Here is a 21,991-nt window from a genome sequence, read left to right on the forward strand (position 1 = left end):
GGAAACTAGATCACTAGAGGCCAGTCCTGAATTAGTAACAGAGGGAATGGTCGCTACCCTAGAAAAGGCCACAAAAACGACGGAAGCAGAAGAAGATACGCCCCTCTTCAGGAAAAAACTCCAACGGGTACTGGGAGTACGCTTTATAGCCGCGGTCACGAAAAAAGACCGCAACCTCCGCCCACTCAAGCACCCAAACAGTACTCGACAGCCTCCATTTGACCCATCCAGGATCGACGGCAATGTTGGATTTGTGTCAATACGTCTGGTTTCCCCACATTCACAGGACCATTGTACATATGGCAAAAAACTGCAAACATTGCACCGAACATGGTAAAAACTTAAAACCTATCATAGGGAAAAAACATTCATTTCTAATGGAACCAGTAGTCGAACCTAACGAAGAAGTTCAATTAGACTTCGCAGGACCCCTCCCCGATGAATTAAATAGGGATGCGTATATATTGGTTGCAATAGATAAATGGTCAAAATTCCCAATCGCAAAAGTTGTTGCCAACACAACAGCAGACATAGCTATTAAGTATATGCAACGGTATATCTCTAACAAAGGTATCCCACGAAGACTAAGATGCGATCAGGCGCAAAGACTTCGAGCAAAGAAAGTTCAACTTTCAAAATTACTGTTTGCACCGGTAGACGACCATAGGGCAATGGGAGTAGTTGAAAGAATGATACAAACACTAAAACGCAGGTTAGGAGTGACGACAATTGATAAAACAATCACACCGTACCGGCTAGCTTCCGATGTAGCCGAGATTATAAAAACCTTACAAATCACCCCACACGGCGTCACAAAAATTTCACTGTTCGAGGAACACATGGACCGAAAACCGAACACCTCTCTGTCGAATGTAGTAACAAGCAGTTCACCCAATAACTTAAGCTGGGAAAACGCAAAACATGCATGTTTAGATAGAAAGAACCTCACAAAGCCGCCATTACCTGCAGAAATCATGCATGGTCTACAAAGATGGTCGGAGGACGAGGTGTCAATCAGAGAAAAAGGGAAAACAAATCCAGAAATGCCAAAGAAACCACAAACAGCAAATTCTCCGACACAACAAAAAACAAGTGCAGGTCCTAAAGTTATAGAATTAAACAAAGATAAACTTCACGTAAGATATAAAGGGGTACAGAGAACAATAGACGCACATACTAAGAAACGCATAGAGCAAGTGGCACGAAAGACCATTAAAATAGCAACGAAAGTGAAAAAACCAAAAACCTTTGAACAAAGATATAAAACGGTTGACGGGAAAAGTCTAACATATATTCCACACATAGAATGGGTACAAACATTCGGCAAACAACCAAGATTATTAAGGAACAGTGGAGCAGCTTTTGTACGTAACCCCCTAGTTTCCGGGCCATGTTGACCATCTCGACTTAGTGATTATGTCGCATATAAATCCGCACGGAGATCTGGACCATGTCTACGTTTTTTAGACATAGAAAATCCCAACGCGCCACAACACGCAATGTTCAAGGAGGATGAGACTACGGGTTTGCCAGTGAAGCAAACGAAGAAGCAGACTCTAAAACGGCAAACGAGCAGCCCAACAACGCGAAAGGCAAAGGCAACGGGAAAAAGAACCGTTCGACACCCAACACACAAACTCCAAACAACAAGAGGGATGAGCCTACAAGCAGACGATACTTTAGAGAAGAAGACGACAGAACCCGAGAAGCCAGAATCGAGCCATTCCGACGACAACCGATCCACCACATCTTCTGAAGATATAGCTACTTCACCAAAACGTCAAAACCAGAAGAATACACCACCAGCACTGGCACCCCAAAGGAGATTGACACGAAACCGCCAATCGGCGCTTAAAAATGCATTTGGAAATGCCGTAACAATAAATACAATCAACGAACAAGAAAGCGATGAAGTGCAAAAAGAAAAAAAAGTTTCGTTTCGAAACAGACTCGCCACCTGATCAGCCAAAATCTGAATACCCAAGCTTGAAGTCTCTAATACAAAAAATGGGCTTCACGGACAGGACCCCACAGTACCAAGCTTGTTTAAAGTTCATCGAGGCCATCAGCCCAAAACACGGTGGTGCCAAACAGACAGAAGTGGTGGACCTGACGTCACCAACTGAGGATGAAAATTTAGAAAACAACAACGACATTCTAAATAATCTGGCGAATTAAAAAAAAGCACCGTTTGAGCTGATCAAAAAACGCGCGAAAAGCAAAGAGTTATTTAACTCAAACGCTCAATTAACAACCGAACATTCCAAACATTCCGCACGCGGTCAATCGCAAACTCACACTCAAATTCAGTTTCACTCAAAGTTCGCCAACAAACAGTCAGCTCTCTCTCTCACTCCTCAAATCTCAAAGAAATACACCCAGTCCATAAAACAGTAAATTTCATCCATCGCTATACTATGAGCAGACGACCAGAAACACGAGGATATAAAGGAGAATTGATATCTACGTAACTGAAGAGCACCGATCCCAAAGGACAAAGCACTGAGTCAGCTACACAGTGGCAAGGATCGTCGGACAGCGAGGAAAGTCTCTCAGATCCACAATGGCATAAAAGACCACCCACAAAAAGGAAAAGACAATCACCAGCTTGCCCAAACACTCGCCAAACAAAAATACGATCCAGATTCACGATGCACGAGAAGTGATTGCACAAAAGAAGGCCGAAGAATTCAGAAAGAAATCAAACTTCCCTAAGATTATTTTCAATGACAACCAGGCAGTGCAACCCAGTCGAACGGAGCACAAGAAAAACACCAACCATCCAGAAACGAGATCATGCCAGACGGAAAACGACACAAACTCAACAACTACTCAAAGGAAGTTTTCTGTGGAACAACAGAAATCTGACGACGAAATCTGGGTGAGCCGCGTAGACCCAACTAAAACATTACAAGAAGAGAAGAGACACAACGAGGCATCCCCAACTTTGTCGAGGGGGAATGTCATCCGGCATGGATCGGCTAAACTTAGATATATATATATATATATATATATATATATATATATATATATATATATATATGCATGTTATTTATGTTGATTTATGTTATAAACATACATATGGCCGGTTGGCCGACCTTGAGAGATCTTCTCTCGAATGACGACCAAAGGAATGGTCAGACCACAAGTAAACGTTGGTTAAAGCTAGTTTTTTTTTAAATCTCGCTGCGCATTAGAATATCAGTTTATCGATCCATTCGGATTCCAGAATTAGAAGATCATACGTTGAGGTACGACAACCCTCTTAGAAGTGCTAAAGACTGCCTGGGTCAAAATAAATCCGGGATCATGGCTTTCAGTTCTTTGTCTAAACGACATTCGAGAAATACACGATTCTTATTTTATTTCATTGTTTACCAACTGAACGTAAATTATTTAAACAGTTAATGAGTTAAAATTTACTCTCTATGTGGGCCAGGATAAAGCAAACTTCAGTGTTTCTTAATATAGTGCTAACATTTCAAAAAACAGTAATGCTGTTTTTTTTAAAACCTGTATAACCACTCTGAAAAAAATCTACTCTTTTTTACTTTTTGACAGGGGCGGATTTAGGGAGGGGGCTCAGGGATTCGACCCCCTGCCGACCCAAAGGGTCCCCCTTTGATACTTTTTCAGAAATCCATTTAACCGACCCTAAACTTTTCTAATGGCGCTTTCGGCGCCAATATATACTAACTTTGAGGGGGAGCGCGCGCCAAATAAAACGCGATTTTTTTGTCAACATTTTTCACAAAGTGCCCAAAAACGGCTTTTTTGACTGTTTTTTCAAAAATTTGCCTGCGGCACAGAATATTTAGCCAAAATAGGGGCAAAAAAAGTGCTTTGGGAGAGCTCGAAAAATCAATTTGGTCGAACTAAAAAAAAAAAAATACGCCCCCCCTCGAGAAAATCCTAGATCCGCCCCTGCTTTTTGATATAGTACGACTTTAAGATTCAGATGGTTTCATTATAACCGGGTTCAGATTTCGTGAATGGGTCCGGGTTCGACAACCCCACTTGCTACTTGAGTCTTGGATCGGCTGCCAACGTACTCACTTGTGTACTAGTGTTGATCCTGCTCATTCTCCAGATATGCATCTACGCTGGACTGGTCGGAGGTCCAGTCTATTTGGCTAGAAACAGAGTAGCAATGGTAGTTTTCTCATCCCTGTCACGTAAGTCCAAACTCGATAAATTGTTGCGAGCAGCTGTACAATTTCACAGAATTATCCGCGCAACAATTGTCCTCGAACAAAAAACATAAATTTATCAAAACTTTTTTTGATTCAATTTTTTTTCCAGAGAGATGAACTTTAAACAGCTACAAAAAAAAATTTAATCAAAGTATTAATAAATATAAATAAATGAAAAATTTCGAGAGAATAAAATTGGCATTGGTTGCTTATTTCCAGATTGATTATTTGGAGTGAGCATTTTCTGCAGTAAAATCTCTGCTTTAAATTAGTAGAAACTTTTTCCAATCAAAGTCACGACTGAAAAGGCTTTAAGGTTACACCCTTCTCAATTATCTCCGAGCTTCAATTGAAATACCTCCAGAATTAATTCAGACAACCAAGCTGATGGCCCGAGCAGAAGTTTTTTTTCGATGCCGACAAAAGTATTTCAAAAACAACTCATAAAAATAGTATTTTTTAGTCTGTTTTTTTGACCGAAAACTATAACCAACATAGAAACGTTTCAGTTGTTATTTTTGATCGAGTTGAAACAATTGTTTAGGTTATTTTTCACTTTTTGTGGTACGATTGACTTTTTTCGTTTGATATAAGTAGTCATATTCGTCAAAAGAAGCGCTCATAAAAAAAGTCCACAATGCTTCAGTTTTCTCGCAACTTTCAATCACTCAGAGCTTAGACACAGAGGATTGCAGGAAGAATATATTTCCACATTTGAATTCAGTGACCCAATATCTTTATTGGGTAAACAATTTAAGAAAAACCTGAATTCGGTTGCCAACCTACAGCAAAAAAATAACCCATGCATAAAAATTACTTACTTTCTTCGAAAGTCGAAATTACAATTGCATATCATTACGAGGTCAAACTGTGCTCTGGATAGGCTCACAACTTTGTGTCTGTATGTTCGTGGATTCCAGAAACAAGTCTTTAAACATGTTACAAAATGTAAGTGGATTCCACCTACAAATTTTCCGTGGAATCCTCGTAAAATTACCTGTAACGTAAATTTTGTCGGCATGTTAGCTTTGGTTGCGGATTCCGCAACAAGCAAATATAAATAGCTGTTCCGGGCTCCGCAAATGTAAGCGGATTCAGCAAATGTAAGTGGATTCCGACAAACTATGCGGATTCCGCTTGCAATTTACGGATTCCGCTTCCAATGCGCGAAATCCTCTTCCAATTTTCATATTCCATCTTCAGTTGAGGAATTCATGACAGCCCAATTTTACTTAACACATATATTCTTATTTGTTTATGGTTTCCACAAACTGTTCCGGTTTCGCAAAATTTGTTGCAGATTCCACAAATTTTGTTGCCGAGTCCGCAATATTGCCTGTTATTTGTGTTATATTCTCTAAAATTTATCTGAAAACTGAACTAATAATACGGTTGAAGTTTTAGTAAAGTTGATAAGTAAATATGAAACAATAAATGATAAGCAAACTATAATCTTCCAATAGTTCACGAAGGGTCAGATTTTGCTTTAGCACCACAAAAGCTGTTAAATATAATAGACATGATTGACAGGTCTCTAATTCATAGTGATCGAATGATCGTTAACATAAGACTCTTCATACTTAAATTCAACCTTATGTCCTCAATGCTAGGTGGTCAACTGCTTACCAAAACATTTCTCCCTCTGGAAAAACTTTATACAACGTATGAAATTCAATTCACAATAAACAATAAGTCGAATCAACGAGTTAAGGAGTTTAAAATTTCAAAGAGTTTTCTTTCCTTGAACTTGTGCTGGATTAAGAACCGACAACATCGGTCTTCTTAGTTTCCTCCTTGGCGATGGTGACGGTGTGTTTCCTGACGATGACGGAATATCTCCCGGTGAAATTGGTATAGTCTGAAAATTCTCCTCGTCTGATTTCTCTTCTACATTCTTAACTGAATGTTTCAGTGGGCTTCCGAAAAACTGTGTTTGTCGCTTGCTTCTGCTCGATGATCTGTTCGAACTAATTGCAATTTGTGAGTCTTTGTCTCCATCTCCGCTCTTTTTTTCTCTTCTCTTCTCCTGCCTCAAGTTATTTGAGGTTTTGACTACTTCCGACCTCTGTTCCGCCGTCACTGAAGTAGTTCCGAAGCTTGTTGCTTCTGTCTCTTTTTCCTTATTTGGTGGAGTTTCCGACTTCTCCTCTATAGTGACCGACAATATCGGGCATGCTTCTGTTTGGCTCTGGTTCATCTCTTGCCGTTTCTCTTTTATCGGTACTGAAGATATCGGGCAGTTTTCCGCTATCAACTGGCTTGTTCCCTGCACCTCCTTTGCTATGATTGGACATTCGTTTGCCAGTCGTTTGTGCTGCTGACCTACTCACTGTTGACAGTACCACCTGTACTTCATGTCTGGGGAATTGCTCGAGGATATAGTCAAATCTATGATTCCGCCACTTGGAATGTCTCGGAGTACATTTGGCGAGGATATATATCTGGCCGCTAACGTTGGTGGATTTTTTTTAGCTATTTTAGTCAGTGATGTATACAGCTTCAACGTTTTTGCCTGCAGTCCATCGAATCTCGCAAATGGTCCCTCCTTATTTTCTGTATCCGAGTTTTCAGTCGACGATGATACCGGTGAAACGTCTGGCCTCGGCAGAATGTGTACTGGTGGTCTGTTTGGTTTACTCGAGCTGCGCTGATTTAAAGGCCTCCTTGTCGTGCTTGCAGCTGGTGTCTCTGAACCTAAACTTGAACAATATAATGATTTGAATTTCGGTTTAAGTGATATGTGGTTCTTTCTTATTACTTTCCCCTTTTCTGTGACGTCGTTGTTGTTAGTTACTTTATAAATTTTCCCATTAAGCAATTAGAATAAAGGCCAACAAGATTTCCCGTTCAAAATCTTCCTATATGCAACCACTTTCTCCTGATATTGAACAAGATCGAATTGAAGGTTACTGTAGGCCTCTGTACTGGCGTCTCCTGTTCCACTCTGAATCTTAGTGGCCCCTGGTTGAGATCGCTTCTGAGACTTGCTGCGAGAAGTGGGTTTCTGTCTGTCAGATTCCTCAGCGCTTCTGATACCTCCTTGTGTGTGAGGTGCCTTTTGTGAAACTTCCAGTCAGATGCTGCCTTTGCCAGATTCTCTAGAGCCCTGATGCTATCTGGTTCTTCCGCTGACCTATTCAGTTTTGGTGACACGTCTCTGCTCACCATTCCCTTCTTGACCACCTTCAATCTAGTCCTTGAGTCGATTGATTCCCGCATTTATTCTGGCTTCCGCATGGATATCTCGAGCTTTTTTTGATCTAGATTTGAAGATTAGATTAGTTTATTCCTAAAATTAGACCTTTCTGTATTTAATTTCAGGCCGTAATGAAATTCAAATGTTGACTTCTTTAGAGTACTATAACGTGTTATCTGAATATCTTCCAATATCGATGATTTGACTGATTGATGATAATTGATTGTATATCCTCAAAATTTGGGCCCAATTGCATTGTATCAAATTTCTGTTAATTGTCTGAAGACATCTTTCCACCAATCCGCAACCGCTGGGCAGAATATTTGGTTCATTCCCTTAGACTTGCAAAATTCTGCTAGCTTAGCATTTTTTAACCCAGAATATTGGTCTGGCCTTAAGTTCTTCGTTATGCTATGTTGATGTATATAGTTGTTTGAAAATTTGATTATTTTTTCACTCCCTGAATTTCTGATGATCATAGCAGATGGGTATTTCAAAAATTGTTCAATTGTATTTGGAAAAATAGCTTTCTCCCCTTTTGAATCAAACATGGGACCAGCAAAACCCAATTGGAGCTTTTCATTTGGTCCGGATAGTTCTGGCAGAGGTTCTGAAAATTTGAAAGATTTGAATGTTGTAAGGTTCTTACCATACGCGGAGCATGATCTGCAGGACTGGCATAGATCTATGATTTCTCTCTGCATCTTTGGCCACCAGAGATATTGTGCAGCATCCACTATGGCTTCCTGGCCTGGGTGTGTTCTGTGCAGTCGGGCCATAACCGTTTTCCTCAGACAATTAGGAATCGCCACCCTGTTGTCCATGATGATAAAGTGGTTTATCACTGAAGCATGGTCCCAAAAGTTCCCGAAAGGTCCAACTCAAAGAAACCCTTCTCTATCCTTAGCTAGGATATGTTTTCTTAGTTGGCCTAGCTGACTATCCTCCGTTGTCAAATCCCCCAGTAGGTCCGCGTCAAGGATGTTATGAAGGCCTGTTGTGAAGGACTTTTGTCTGATGTTACTGGAACTTCTGGTGTCCTTTTTTCCCCGACCGTGCTTGTAATCATGTTGTGACCTTCACTGACTTCTTTACCCTGTTTGCTCTGAAGTTCCAAGAATTCGACCATAGTTCGTCTTGATTCTGTTGACTGGTGTGATCCTTTTCCGTTTCCTGCTTGTAGTAATTGTTTCAGCTGTTTGTCCAATTTCAGCCCTACTTCTCTCACTGATTGGACTTTCCGTCTGCTTCACTGAAGGATGATCAAGTTTACTCATATTATTCCTCTAAAAAATTGGAAGTCTTGAATTATTTGGTTTTTGGAGATTTGAGCTGATGTAGTTTAGATGCAAAGTCGGACACAATGATTTTTGTGTATTTCTAACTGAAAAAAATTTCGCCTGCTCTGATTGGTTAGATTCTACTCGGACGCCCTCTCGTGGCGATCTGGTTAGATGCGGCAAATTTGTGAATAAATTAAGAATAGTCAATTTTGCTTGGTTAAAACTTCCACCGCATATTTTTTCGCCCTCTCGCGGTGAGTTGTAAGTTTGCATATTTTGATTTGATTTGTTGAAATATTTGCCAAGTAAATTTCCGATATGTACATGACAGATGTGAATTTGATTAATTAATCTAATTGGCTAATGTGAAAATCGCATGGCGTTGCGCCCTCTCGCGGATGTATGTAAATTTGCATATTCGTCTGTAATTGGATAAAACTTGTGCCGTCTATGTCGAATGTTCCATCAAAATTGGCGATTGTATCCCAATGACTTGATTGGATAAAATTTTTGTACAAATTGTCGTCACTCTCCTCCGGTGATCGGGTAGTTAATTGTATTCTTTTGTTTGGTTAACCTAAGATAAATTTCTTTGTATTTGCACTGTGCTTTTTTTGATGAGCCTGAACTAACTGAATTTTTTCATGATCTAATGGGTTCTCTGCTGTCGTGTTTATCACTCTACATGCCTCATCCAAACTTTTGATAGTCTTGACTTCGAATTATTCATCGTATTTAGAAGTAGCGGGTGCTTCTTGACAAGTAATCTGTCATTCCTATTTTAGCGCGTGCAATGTGGGATATTGTGTAATCAAATGGCAACATTCTGTCTGCCCATCTGGTTAATCTGGACTGGTAGGTTTTATAACCGCGTTTTTCTGTTAATGCTGTAACTATAGCCTTGTGATCGGTTAAAAATTGAAATTGATTCCCCAGCAGTTAATTTCTGAAAAATTCACATGACCAGACAGCTGCAAGCAATTCTAGCTCGTTAGTGCTGTATTTTTGTTCGGATGTATTCGGAAACCTTGAAGTGAAGGCAATTGGTACCCATTTGCCTGGTTCTAACTCTTGCTCTAGTGCTGCTCCCAGTCCTTTGTGACTGGCATCAGATTTGCATCATAATGGTACATTTTCGGAATGTTGGTGAATAATTCTGGTATCGTTTGAAAAACATTGTTTGCCTCTTCACTCCAGATAAATTTTTCTTGTTGTTTGCTTCAGTGATGGTCGAAGTGGCTTTGTAGGTTAGGTATATATCTGGACATGTGGTTCAGTATGCCCGCAAAGGATCTGAGCAATTTCGGAGATTTTGGTGGTTGTAGCGCCATCACTGCTTCTATCTTTAAATGTTTCGGTCTCACTCCTGTCTCATCGATCTTGAATACTAACCAGGCTAGGTAAGTTTTTGAAAATTCGCACTTACTAAATTTTGAAGCAAAACCTTTTTGTCTAATCTTGATAAGACTTCGTCGACTATTTCATTGTGTTTTGTGACTGAGCGTTTCGACACTATTAAAACATCATCTAAGAAACAGAATACTACTTCTATCTTTTGAATTGTATTGTCCATCGCCTTCTGAAATTCCTTCGTCATGTCTGTTAATCCATAAATCCCGTTTTAAATCTATATGTTCCAGTAAACTCCGCACATAGTATGCTGTGCCCTTTGATTTGGATGTGATAATTTGAGCCGCCGAATTAAGAAGTTTTTGTAGATTTTGCATTTGAAATGGGTTTTTATAGATTTTGCGAATTCGTTGATTTCGCGTCAATCGCTAAATTTACTCGCCATCCTTCTTTTGCTGTGATAACTGCTGGGGCTACGAATTGATCACTTGTGCGTTTGTCTAGTTTTACTATGTGAGCTTCTTTTTTAAGTTTCTGAATTTCTACTCTCATTTTTGCTTGGATGTGGTTTGGCACCCTTCTGCCCTTCTCCTGAATTAGAATTAGTGGTGATTTGAATAGGGTGAACACCTTGTGGTTCTTCGAACGTCCTAGTCTTTGGAATACATAAATGTATGTTTTTGACAAACCGAATCTTCCAAAAAATCAATTCGGCCGATTCGTTTTCTTGTTCTTCTGAATTTGCGTTGATTGAGTTTTTAGGGGGTTTTAGCTTTGTTGTTACTATACCAAGTTCTGGTTGAATGTGTAATGCTAATAGGCACCTGGTCCTATTTTCAGAATTTTGCGCCTTTAAGTTTTCACCGGTTGAATAGATATCTATTTCTAATATTCCAAAAAACTTGATGGGCTTGTAGTTATAATCAACGTAAGTTGTGTTTATCGGGTTCCTATCTAGGGATATGATTCTTGCGTTAGGGTCTTTCGCTAATAAAATTTCTGCTGCGCGTTTATTGACAAATGAGGATGGACTCCCGGTGTCAATTGTGGCACTGAACAATGAGCCTCTTGTTTTCAGCGTTGTTCTAAGGCACTTAGTTTCACCGGTGGCGGAGTTAATTACTTCTCAATTTTGACTATTTCCGTTTGAATGGATGATTCGCAGATATTTAAGACTGAGTAATTTTCTTCGCTGTCTGAATTTATGAAGTTGCATTCTTTTTTATCTGGCTCCGGTTGCTCGACATTGCGTGCTGTTACAACATTTTTTCCGAAATGTCCCTTTTTTTCCGCAGCTTCTGCATTTTGTTCCCCCTGCCTGAATTTTGGCCTTGTGTTCCGATGTAAACTTTTTCCCACAGAAATAGCATGGTTTAGATTGGGTGTTTGGTTGGTCTTGTTGATATTTTGGTTTAAAATGTCCCTTCCCTAGCGCTCTGTTCATTCTGTTTTGAACATTGTTCTTAGTTAGGATTCACATTAGTGGTTCTTGCTTTACCCGAAATTGATAAGAAGAATTAATGAAGTTCGTCAAGTTGCTCGCTGCAGACGGGTTCTGCTTTTGGAGAGTGTTCGCTGTTGCTTATCTTTTCTCCTGTAGCAACGCCAATTTGAGGGTGTCTTCTACCGTTATTCTTGGTCTAATACAAAGCTCTCTTTGTATGTCAGAGAATCTCATTTTTGCAATGAATATATCACGAATGACCTACTTTTCAATATCCTCAGTCCATCCGCATTTTTGAGGCTTGTCCTGCTAGGGAAAGATAAAATGATTCAAGGCTTTGTTTTTCTCCATGTGCTGCGTTGTAAACTTGCATCCTTTCGATGATATAATTTCTCTCACGTTTGGATAACTGTTCACATGCATCGTGAAAAAATTGAATTTCACTGAATTGAGATTTGTGTTTGCGTTTTCTTGCAGGAACCTCTTCTTCCCTTCATTTCCTAGGGCAAAGAATGAATTTGATTTTATTCGTTTGTCTGCTTCATGGTAGTAGACCTTTAGACTTATTTTGGGTCCCTTCTTCCGTCGTTCTTCATTTGCTTCGTTTGATTTTCTGACTGCTGCTTCGTTTCTTGTGACTCTATTGTCCGCCTCTGTCGTCAATTCTGAACTTGGAATAGGTTCAAGTTTTGATGGAGGGTCGTCATGTACCGGTGCTGGATCTGATATTAGGATGTTCGTGTCACACTTCTAGTTGAGTGATACAGCAAGAAAAAATTGACCTATTCATTTCTCCCATGGATATGGAGGGTTCAGCTGACGATTTAACTCAAAATGAAGGGACTCCTAGCCGGCTGCGCCATGTGATATTCCCTAAATCTTATCTGAAAACTGAACTAATAATACGGTTGAATTAATAGTAAAGTTGATAAGTAAAAATGGAACAATAATTGATGAGCAAACTATAATCTTCCGAAAGTTCACGAAGAGTCAGATTTTACTTTAGCACCGCAAAAGCTGTTAAATATGATAGACATGGTGGACAGGTCTATAATTCATAGTGATCGGATGATCGTTAACATAAGACACTTCAAACTTAAATTCAACCTTATGTCCTCAACGCTAGGTGGTCAACTGCCTACCACCACATACTGAGCAATTTTGAGCAAAACAGTGTTTTAGCTATTTGTCCGTGCAACTCAAAACAGCAAATAAAATCAAAGAAAAGTAGCAATGTTGCGGATTCCGCGACAAATCTTTGACTTGTCGCGGAATCCTGTTCATTTCACAAAATGCACAGTTTGGCCTCGTAATGGTTCGTTTTGTTGCATCAAGCAACACCATGAAAGTTTTTTTGGGTCAGTTTCGGACGAAAGCGTACAATTTTATTTAACCAATCCTTGTTTGATTCTTTTCAAGTTTTGAAAACTGTTTTTGACTATAATTAAAAAAAACTGCAATTTTTTTCTCCAGGATTTTTTAACCAGTCATTTGGGGTGGAGTTTTTTATACCATCCAGAAAGTATTATTCTACTGAGCTCAAATTTAAAAATATATTTCACTTGTGATTTTTTCTGTTCCGACTTTTGAAGAAATTGGAGTATTTTTGCTTTTTTAGTGATTTTTTATTCAGTCTTTTTCGGCGATCAAAATAATAATTTTAACAAAATTTTTTTCATATCCCATTGAATACCCGAAATCAATTTAGAAAGAAATTTGTACTTCATGATCCTTATTTGAAAACTTCTAAGAGTTTGAAAATTACTAACTTGGCCATTTGATCATGCGCGTTTTAAAGATTTAATTCATAACGCTGCAAAGATACCGCAAACTATTTATGAGTGGCCAATAATCCCGCACAAAAAAAAATCGTTCCAAATTGAATTGAGTAGTCTTAATCGGCCGTGTTTGTTTCGCACGACTCAAATTTTTACACTTGATTTTTGATTTTGTACAAAATTTACTCTATCTTTTCTTTTCCCGAAAACTAGATATAGATTTAGGGGCAGTCTAAACCTTCAAGATTTTGCCCTAATATACAAGCAGTCTTACTAAAAAATAATAGGAGTTTCAATTTTGCCAATTTGGGACAGTTATTGCGGACAGTGAAAAGAAAAAAATTTTTCGTGTTCTTAACGAGTAAGCGACGATCAAAATCGACTTAGAAATTGCTTCAAGTTGAATTGAAGCATATTATTTATTCCAATTATTGCATTGCAATACGCTAACTCAATTACTTTGCAATCATCAATAATTAGCGCGTGGAGTAATGATTTTAAAAAAAAATCCCTTCTGTTTCGAATGATGAAATATTCAAAACAGAAATGGAAAAATTTTAAAACTTGAATTTTTTGAAAATCATCCCTCCACACGCCAAGAAATGATGGTTACAAAGTAATTGAGTTAGCAAACTGTAATGTATTAATTGGAAAAATAGTATTTTCTTTTAATTTGAACAAAACTCTATTGACCTAGAAGGGTAGTCGGAGCATTCGGGGCGCTGCCCTGACTCGAGCATTTTTTTGAAGTTGACGCAAAATTTCATTGGTCAAATGCCAGAAAGTTAAACTCTCGAAATGCAAATGAGGCTTAGCACTTTAGATGAAACTAAAAAACTTCACGAATTGTTTTCATTTTCAAAAAAAAAATTCATTGATTCACCTTTAAGATGATACGATTCAAAAATTCGAAATAAGAGGCATAAAAAAAATAAATTTTGTATTTTGTCATTTTACAGATTAAAATTTTTTATACTCCATGCTAGTTTTCTGCGTACGTAGATATGCCAAATGGTCTGTAGTTTTATAAGAAAAAAGCCGAATCCAATCACAATCTTTTTTTCTCTAACCTATCACAAATGTTTTTATAGTTTGTTCATTAAATTGAAAAAGATCCATATACTTATTTAAATTTTATTCCGTGGACTCGGTTAAACATAAAAAAACTGTTTTAATAACAACCAAAAAAATGAAAATTTCTACAAAGAGGCAGTCAATTTGTTCAAAATTTCCTTGAGATTCGATTTCTTTGTTCTATTTTTTCAAGAATTGTTTCAAAAAGATTATGTTCAAAAATTTTGTTTGCTACTAGCCTAGCAACCAATTACTCTTCTTCACATGTCATTAAGAGGCCAAATCAGCGACATATTTTTAAATGAAAACACAGACAAGTTTTTAAACTAGTTCCAAAACGTAATTGGATTTCATTTACATAACTTCCGTGGTTTCCACGCTAAAACAAATGGAACTTAAATCTTGTCGGCATATGTTTTTTGTCGCGGCTTTCGCAACGAGCGAGTATAGCGAGTTGTTCCAGATTCCACAAATTGTAAGCGGGTTCCGCAAATGTAAGCAGATTCAATGGATTTCGTTTACATTTCGCTCAAAATTTGCTGGTTCCGCTTACAGCTTGCAGATTCCGCCTACAGTATCGGATTCCGCGATAGCGTAACTTGGCTCTTGACATCTAACTTTATCTGTTTGTGGGTACCTCAAACTGTTCCGGTTTCCGCAATTTTTGTTGCGGATTCCGCTAGTTCGCTTGTTTTTGGAGCTATTATGAGCGATACAGTATTTTAGCTATTTGTCTGTGGAAACAGCGAAACAACAAATAAAGTCAAAAAATAGCAATTGTGAAGTAAGACAGAGAAAAGACACTTTTTAAAATTTCATGTCGCTTGAAAATAAGACTCGTTTGTTTTGTTCAATTTAGTGTTGTTCGGGATAATTTCGTGTCTGCTGATGTACTTGCTGGTAGAAGCAGATCTCACTCTCATGAGTCAGTTGAACAGAGAGAGAACCGCTCTGACCTCAGATGACCTGAACTACGGCTGGCTCCTCCTCATCATCAGTGACGGGGCCAGGAAGCCACAAGTCATACAGGGACAAAATCAATCTAACAGAAATGGCCATACGTTATATCTCGAATAATTCAACAACCGATCAGGATCTAGCTTTTAGCCCACCATTCTTGTGGTCTCATTTATTTCGTGTTTGGTTTTTTGATTACTTATCAAAAAAATAGCATCGTGTTCCTAACATGTTAAAATACAGCTAAAATTTCGAAAACACAAAAACAACCGGGTTGCAGCGGAGAAGTCGGTAAGCCTCTGCTGCTCTTTCGAAATGTCGGTGGTTTGAGGCAGTGGCGGATCTAGGATTTTCTCGAGGGGGGGGGGGGGGGCGAATTTTCAAATTTTTTCGAAATTTTGTCCACCTTTGTTTTTTAGGTCAACCGAATTGATTTTTCGACGCACAGTTTAGTCCCTGTTTCAGCCAAAATTTCTGCGCCGCAGGCAAAATTTTGAAAAAGACAGTCCAAAAAAGGCGTTTTTGGCACTTTTTAAAAAAATTTAGGGTCGGTCGGCCAAAAATAGATTTCTTAAAAAGTACCAAAGGGGGACCCTTTGGGTCGGCAAGGGGTCGAATCCCTGAAAGGAAAAGCGTCCGCCCTCCCCCGCCCCCACCCCTAAATCCACCAATGGTTTGAGGCCAACTGCGAACTATGATTGTTTCCTTGATTGTAAGGCAACACTATACTTACCCTGAACAAGCAAACACCTAAGAAATTCATTTAATTCTGAACCAGGGACACAGGAGCGGTTCTCCGTAGAGAACTGAACACAGCGTATGTTGGTCCTAAGGCTCGTGAACAAATTGTTGTTAAACGTAATTTAAGCATTAAAAACGGCCATCTCTTTCCATTCCCTCGCCAGGGAGGCAACCTGTCAGTGGACTACGCCTTCGTCACCCCAATTGTGGGCGTGGTCTTCCTCTTCATCAACTGCATCCTCTCGTTCGCATTCTCAGTGGCCGCCAAAGGAGACCGCAAAGCGGCCAGGACTAGGGAACTGCTAGGTACAAATAAATTTGGGACCCTGCTAACTATTTCACCCCCCCCCCCCCGCTCATATGGTATGCAGTGAAGAGTTTCCGCCCTATAAAAGGCTAGATTACTGCGAAGAGTTTTTTTACCTTGTTAGAGAATTTAAGTGGGTTAGAAGTTGAAGTTTGTAAATTGTAGCGAGAGATTTCCCCAGCTAGCACAGGATGGAATAGTTAACAAAATGTAAAGTGTGATAGATGGGTTCTATGATAGTATGATAGACATCTCCAAGGTTAGACAGGAAAAGCAGTAGGGAGCAGGGTGGATTTAGGGATGGGGGACCCTTTTTCTCTCCCCGCAGATTCGACCCCTCGCCCAATTTGGTAATATTCTCACATTATATTGGGCAGACACAAAAATGTTATTCTCAATAGTACTAAATTTGAGATGGCGGAGCAAGCCAAAAAATACTGTTTTTAAAGCGTAAACCAATTTGGCCAGCCTAAACATAGGTCGACAAAATGTTTTTGAAATTGACAACATAATTCAAAATCTTCAGATCCATAGTAGAATATTTTAACCTCATGTAATTGAATTGGTTAACTGCAATAATTGTTTCATTTTTGATTACGCTATCCATCTATCATAATATGCCAAGAACTCCAACGCGAAAAGGACAAAAGCAAGGAAACAGAAAAACTAGTTGGAACAACTCAAAACTATAATACTGCTGACATTCCTACTTATTCCCAAATTGAACAGCAACGACAGCAAAAACAACAACAACAACAACAACAACAACAACAACCACAACTTCAGCAAGAGACTAAATAGTTATGGTTCGATTGGGCAATTTCTAATTCTTATAAAGTTGTCATGCAATGTACCACAGTCAATTGACTCGGGTAATTTACAAGATGGTCATTTTGAAAATAATTTTGAACTAAGTCAGATTGATGAAAATAAATGATAAGACTAGGATTTGTTGTGTGGTTACATAGAAAATGAGAAATCATAAACATCGCTAGACTCGTAAACTAGTTTAAAATTGTAGTATAATGTATCAATGTTTATTATAACTTCTTCTTTTTTCTCATAAGACATTCAATAGCTCGATTGAATCTGCGAAAGAATTCTAAGACTGCCGTGAATCATCGCCCATTATGGGATTTGAAGTCAAAAACTTCCACCCTAGAAAAAACAAGGAATATATTATTTTTAGGGTTTACATTTTTATAAAACTCACTTAACTAAAAACCTGGTATTAGACCTTTCAATTTCAAAGTTTACAGCAAAAATGGAACCAGTTTAAAACGAATTTTATATATCCAATTGTAACCCTTGATATTTATTACTATAACTTATTTAGAACTAACCAATCATGAGTCATTACTAAAACTTATGATAATTTGAAGAGCTGAAACTATCAATGCATTCAGCCAGAGAAGAAATAATTCAATCTAAAAAGCAGTTGCTCTTTCTCTCCTATAGCCTCGCAAGAATACCAGTATATACTAGGAAATATAAGATTTAGGATTGGTATTAGACTAAGAAGTTGCACGAACCTATCCCGACAAAAATTAGATAGTGTGACGAACAAATGGTGTACCCTATTCGAAATTACTCTATGAGAAGGCCATCCCGGACCTAAACTCAATAAAATGAAATTTTTTTATGACTGCAGTTTGATCATGTGGAAGAAAAAACTTTAAGTCATTCGTTTTGTTTTACAAGAAAGAGTCTGGAAAAAATTCTTTACGTATTTTCACGATCTGATTTAAGATTTAGTTTTATGTTCAACTCAAACGCTCTTGCTGAAAACAATCCAAATTATAAATTGAAGGCAAAAAATATTGCAATAAAGTGAAAAAGTTTGCCTAGTGTCGATGAATACAATGAAGATAATTGTTTTAGTCCTTTGTTTTTTTTTGTTTTTTCAGGAAAAATTTAAAAAATGCAAAAACTTTATCGAACAGCATAAAAGTAAAGTTCACAAAAACGTGATTGATTTCTAATGTCCTAAGTAGATTTTTTTAAAGATTTCTCAGAGGACTGAAAAGTTTACGTGTAGATCCATTTATCTAAATTTAGGTTAGCTTCATCAGAAAAATGTCAATCAATAATTGTTTTTGAAACTCAAAAATGTTCAAAACCATAGTTTTTGCTATTTAAAATTAGAAAATTTTGGTTTTTGCTTTAAAAGATAGTCAGTGATTTTAGTAATTACTTACGTTTTCTTGCATTCATTGACACTTTTCCAACTGTATGTTGCCTATGTTCAAGCGAAAAAGACGTTTAGGCAAAAACAATTATTCTGTTGTAAGCGGTTGGTTCTCCGTGCCAATTTTAGAACTGAAGCAAAAAAACCCATCGGTTGTACCTTTAAAGCTACACAATTAAGGGTTTTATTTTTCTGCCATTTTTTTTACCTGTACATTATGAGGCGAAACTGTGCATTTTGTGCGTTGTAAGCGGATTCCGCAACCAGGACGCTCCCTTTGTTCTTCTTTTGTTCTTTACTTTCCTTTGATCGTTCCGACAAAGTTTTAACATGTTTAAAGGCTTGTCTCTGGAATCCAGGAACATACAGACACAAAATTGTGTTCCTATCCAGTGCACGGTTTGGCCTCGTAATGTATATCAAAAATTCAAACAAATAATTTTCATGATTTTGCATTCTGACTAGTTTGTTGCCATCACACTATTCGTCAAAACATTAGACTCCTCATTTGAATTTTGCCTTATCACTTTTTCTGAGCATCAATTAATGATGTGTTTTTACGTACGTTTTGTGTATGTGGATAGCTTTTTATTTATAAAGCAAGAAGCAAATAGATCAAAAATTTCTTCACTAAGTAATACTTAGAATCAAAGAGCGTCTGAATAATAATAAAAAAAGTTTTATGAAGAGTTAGCTTGAAGGGAATATCAGATTTTTTTGAAGATTAAAAGCTTGATCATCTAATTTCTTTGGTCGATAAAATTTCTGAAATAATTTGCAGAGAATAAAATTGCAAGTGGGCATGAATGATTGGCTTAGAATGGATTTTGCTTTTGTTATAAAATATCGTGTGTAACAATATTAGTAAACGAAAATATATTTGATTTGGGATAGTAACGCGGTTTAAAGTTTGTGTTGTGGTTTATTATCGTTAAACGTTCACTATATGCGGCAAAACTTTCTTCAAAGCTCAGGTCAAAGTGAAAAAGAAATTAATGTTATTTTATCCACAAATTTGATTAAAAAATATAAAAAATACTTGTCAATTTTTTTGCTTCTTTTTGATTTAATTTACAACTGCGTTCACTCTGACATACATACTTTTGAACTTTTATAAATGCTTCCAACTTACAATTTTTTCTGGACGAGCTGAAAACCAGTTCTTTGATTAAAAAAATTGTTTTACTAACTGTTGATCTTTGCTATCAATTCAACGACGAAATCTCTAAATTTTGTTTTGTTTTTTGTGCAAACATTCATGGTGCCAAAAATCAAAGTCTGATCAAAAGAGTTAAAAAATCACAATTTCAAACTCAATTTATAAAATTTTATACACTATACAAAAGTGCGCAGAATTTTTCTCAATTTAGCAGTAAATAAAATATAAAATTTAGGCGACTTGAATCAGAGTTTTATTCTAAAAATTAAATCCATTAAGTTTTCTAATAATTTCATCTTCATGTCACAAAAGAGAGTAAAATAATGTGAGAAGGTGTGTTCCACTGTTCGATCAACATTTTTTGAAAAAAAAAATGATTGCTCCATGCTTTTTCTTGAAAAACTAGTTAGTCTTGCCAAAGAAAAGGCAAATCTTGATTTTCGATTCTTTGAACTACAACTATTCACTAACTATGTAGGGTATCAAATTCAAAATCTCCCATAACTTTAAATTCGACGTTAAATAATTCCATTTTAAACAAAAGTTCTTCCAATTAATTTCCGAATTTATCAAAACTGAGAGCATCTTCAAAGCTACAAGCAGCTTTCATTGCAAAAATTGATCCAATGTTTTTCAACAGCAAAAGCTGCATTCATTTAGGCAAAGCATTTTAATTATTGTCTAGTATTTATTAAGCAAAAGTATAAGAAAGGCTAAAATCTCGAAGTAGTTAAACGATCGTCTTTAAAATTCTAGATAGTGAATTAGATCCATTGGAAGGGGCGGATTTCATTCTCAAGGAATCGACCCCCTGCCGACCCAAAAATTCAAAATTTTGCCTTCGGCGCAGAAAGTTTGGTCAAAACAGGGACTTTCTAGTGCTTCGGGAGAGCTAGAAATATCAATTTGGTCGACCTAAAAAAAGGCCGAGAATTTTTTTTGAAAATCCGCCCCCTGCCCTCGGGAAAATCCTAGATCCGCCCCTGTCCATTGGTGTCTAATTTTTTCAAGAAATAAATTTTCAAACCTTTTTTCCTTTTTTCTATAATGTTTTAAAGAATATTTTTTGCGTAAATTTTTTTCTAAGTATATCACCAAACTAGACTTTCTCAAATATCGCTTAAAATTTTTTTAACACAAATTGAGTGTTATACTTTTTCTTGAATCCAAATGAATTTCAACACTGGCTTTTTTCAAATCAGCAAAAACTAATCCTCTGAAACTGCTAATACTGAATTGCTCTATTTTTTGCGAAATTAAAGGCTAACAAGACATTTTCATCAGCGCGAAGCACTGAGTATTCATACTGACTTTCAACGTGTTTTGAGTAAATTAATTTAATTTAGCAAGAAATAGACAAACTTCGAGTCCAAAAAACAACAGAAACAGCCGGTTGCTTGAAAATAACAAAAAATGTTTTGACAAAGTTATTTTCCAGAAAAAAAATTTGAAAAAAAAAACCTTTTAAAAAAATATAATTTTGTTGTTTGTTTCAGGTTTTGTCGTTTTTTACGTAGGTGGGGCAAGGCCCAAATTTAAATTTAAAAAACTACAAAAGACTTCACCGCTGTATAAAGGTTAAATTTGAGCCGAGCTAGCTTTTAAAAGGAACTAATATGAATAAAGCATTTGGCTGAAAAGTAACACAACACCGATTTTTCCGCTACGCAGAAAAAACTTTAAAACATTTTTAATTTCAACCAAAATACAACTCTAGGGCTTCAATTTTACATTTCAATCAAAAAATTCTGAAATTAATTGTTATAAAAAACGAAGCAAAAATGCGCCAAAAACAACAGTAGTAGCCACTTGCTGTAAAAGTAGCCCATGTTATTTCGACCACAGTTATTAAAAAAAAACTTGAGCTATGCTGTGAAAAAGAGGCTTGCAAGTGTAAACATTGGGTATATTATATAACAGTTGCTTTGAAAATCATGAAAATTTAATAAAAACTTCTACTTACCTTTGTCTTTTTTTTGCGAGAAAACTTGGATTGCCCAAATGATTTAGCAAAATGATTTATCAAACACTATTTTTCCTTTTCCAACTTCCTTTACTCGCTCGCAATTAGACTAAAAAACAAAAATTTCTAACTGATTTTTTGCAGCACCTATGTTGCTCGAGGCACACTCGCAAATTTTTTATGTTGCTAGAGGCACACTCGAAAAGGCATCAATATGATTTTTCACCCAACTCATTCTGATTCTTAATCATCGTATCTCATCTTATGCAGAAAAACGTGAAAAAAAAACTTATTTTCAGTGGTCAGAACAAAATTACACACACACACACACACACACACACAAATACTTCTTCCCTTT

The sequence above is a fragment of the Symsagittifera roscoffensis genome, chromosome 6 (assembly GCF_963678635.1).
Source record: "Symsagittifera roscoffensis chromosome 6, txSymRosc1.1, whole genome shotgun sequence".
NCBI classification, from domain to species: Eukaryota; Metazoa; Xenacoelomorpha; order Acoela; family Convolutidae; genus Symsagittifera; species Symsagittifera roscoffensis.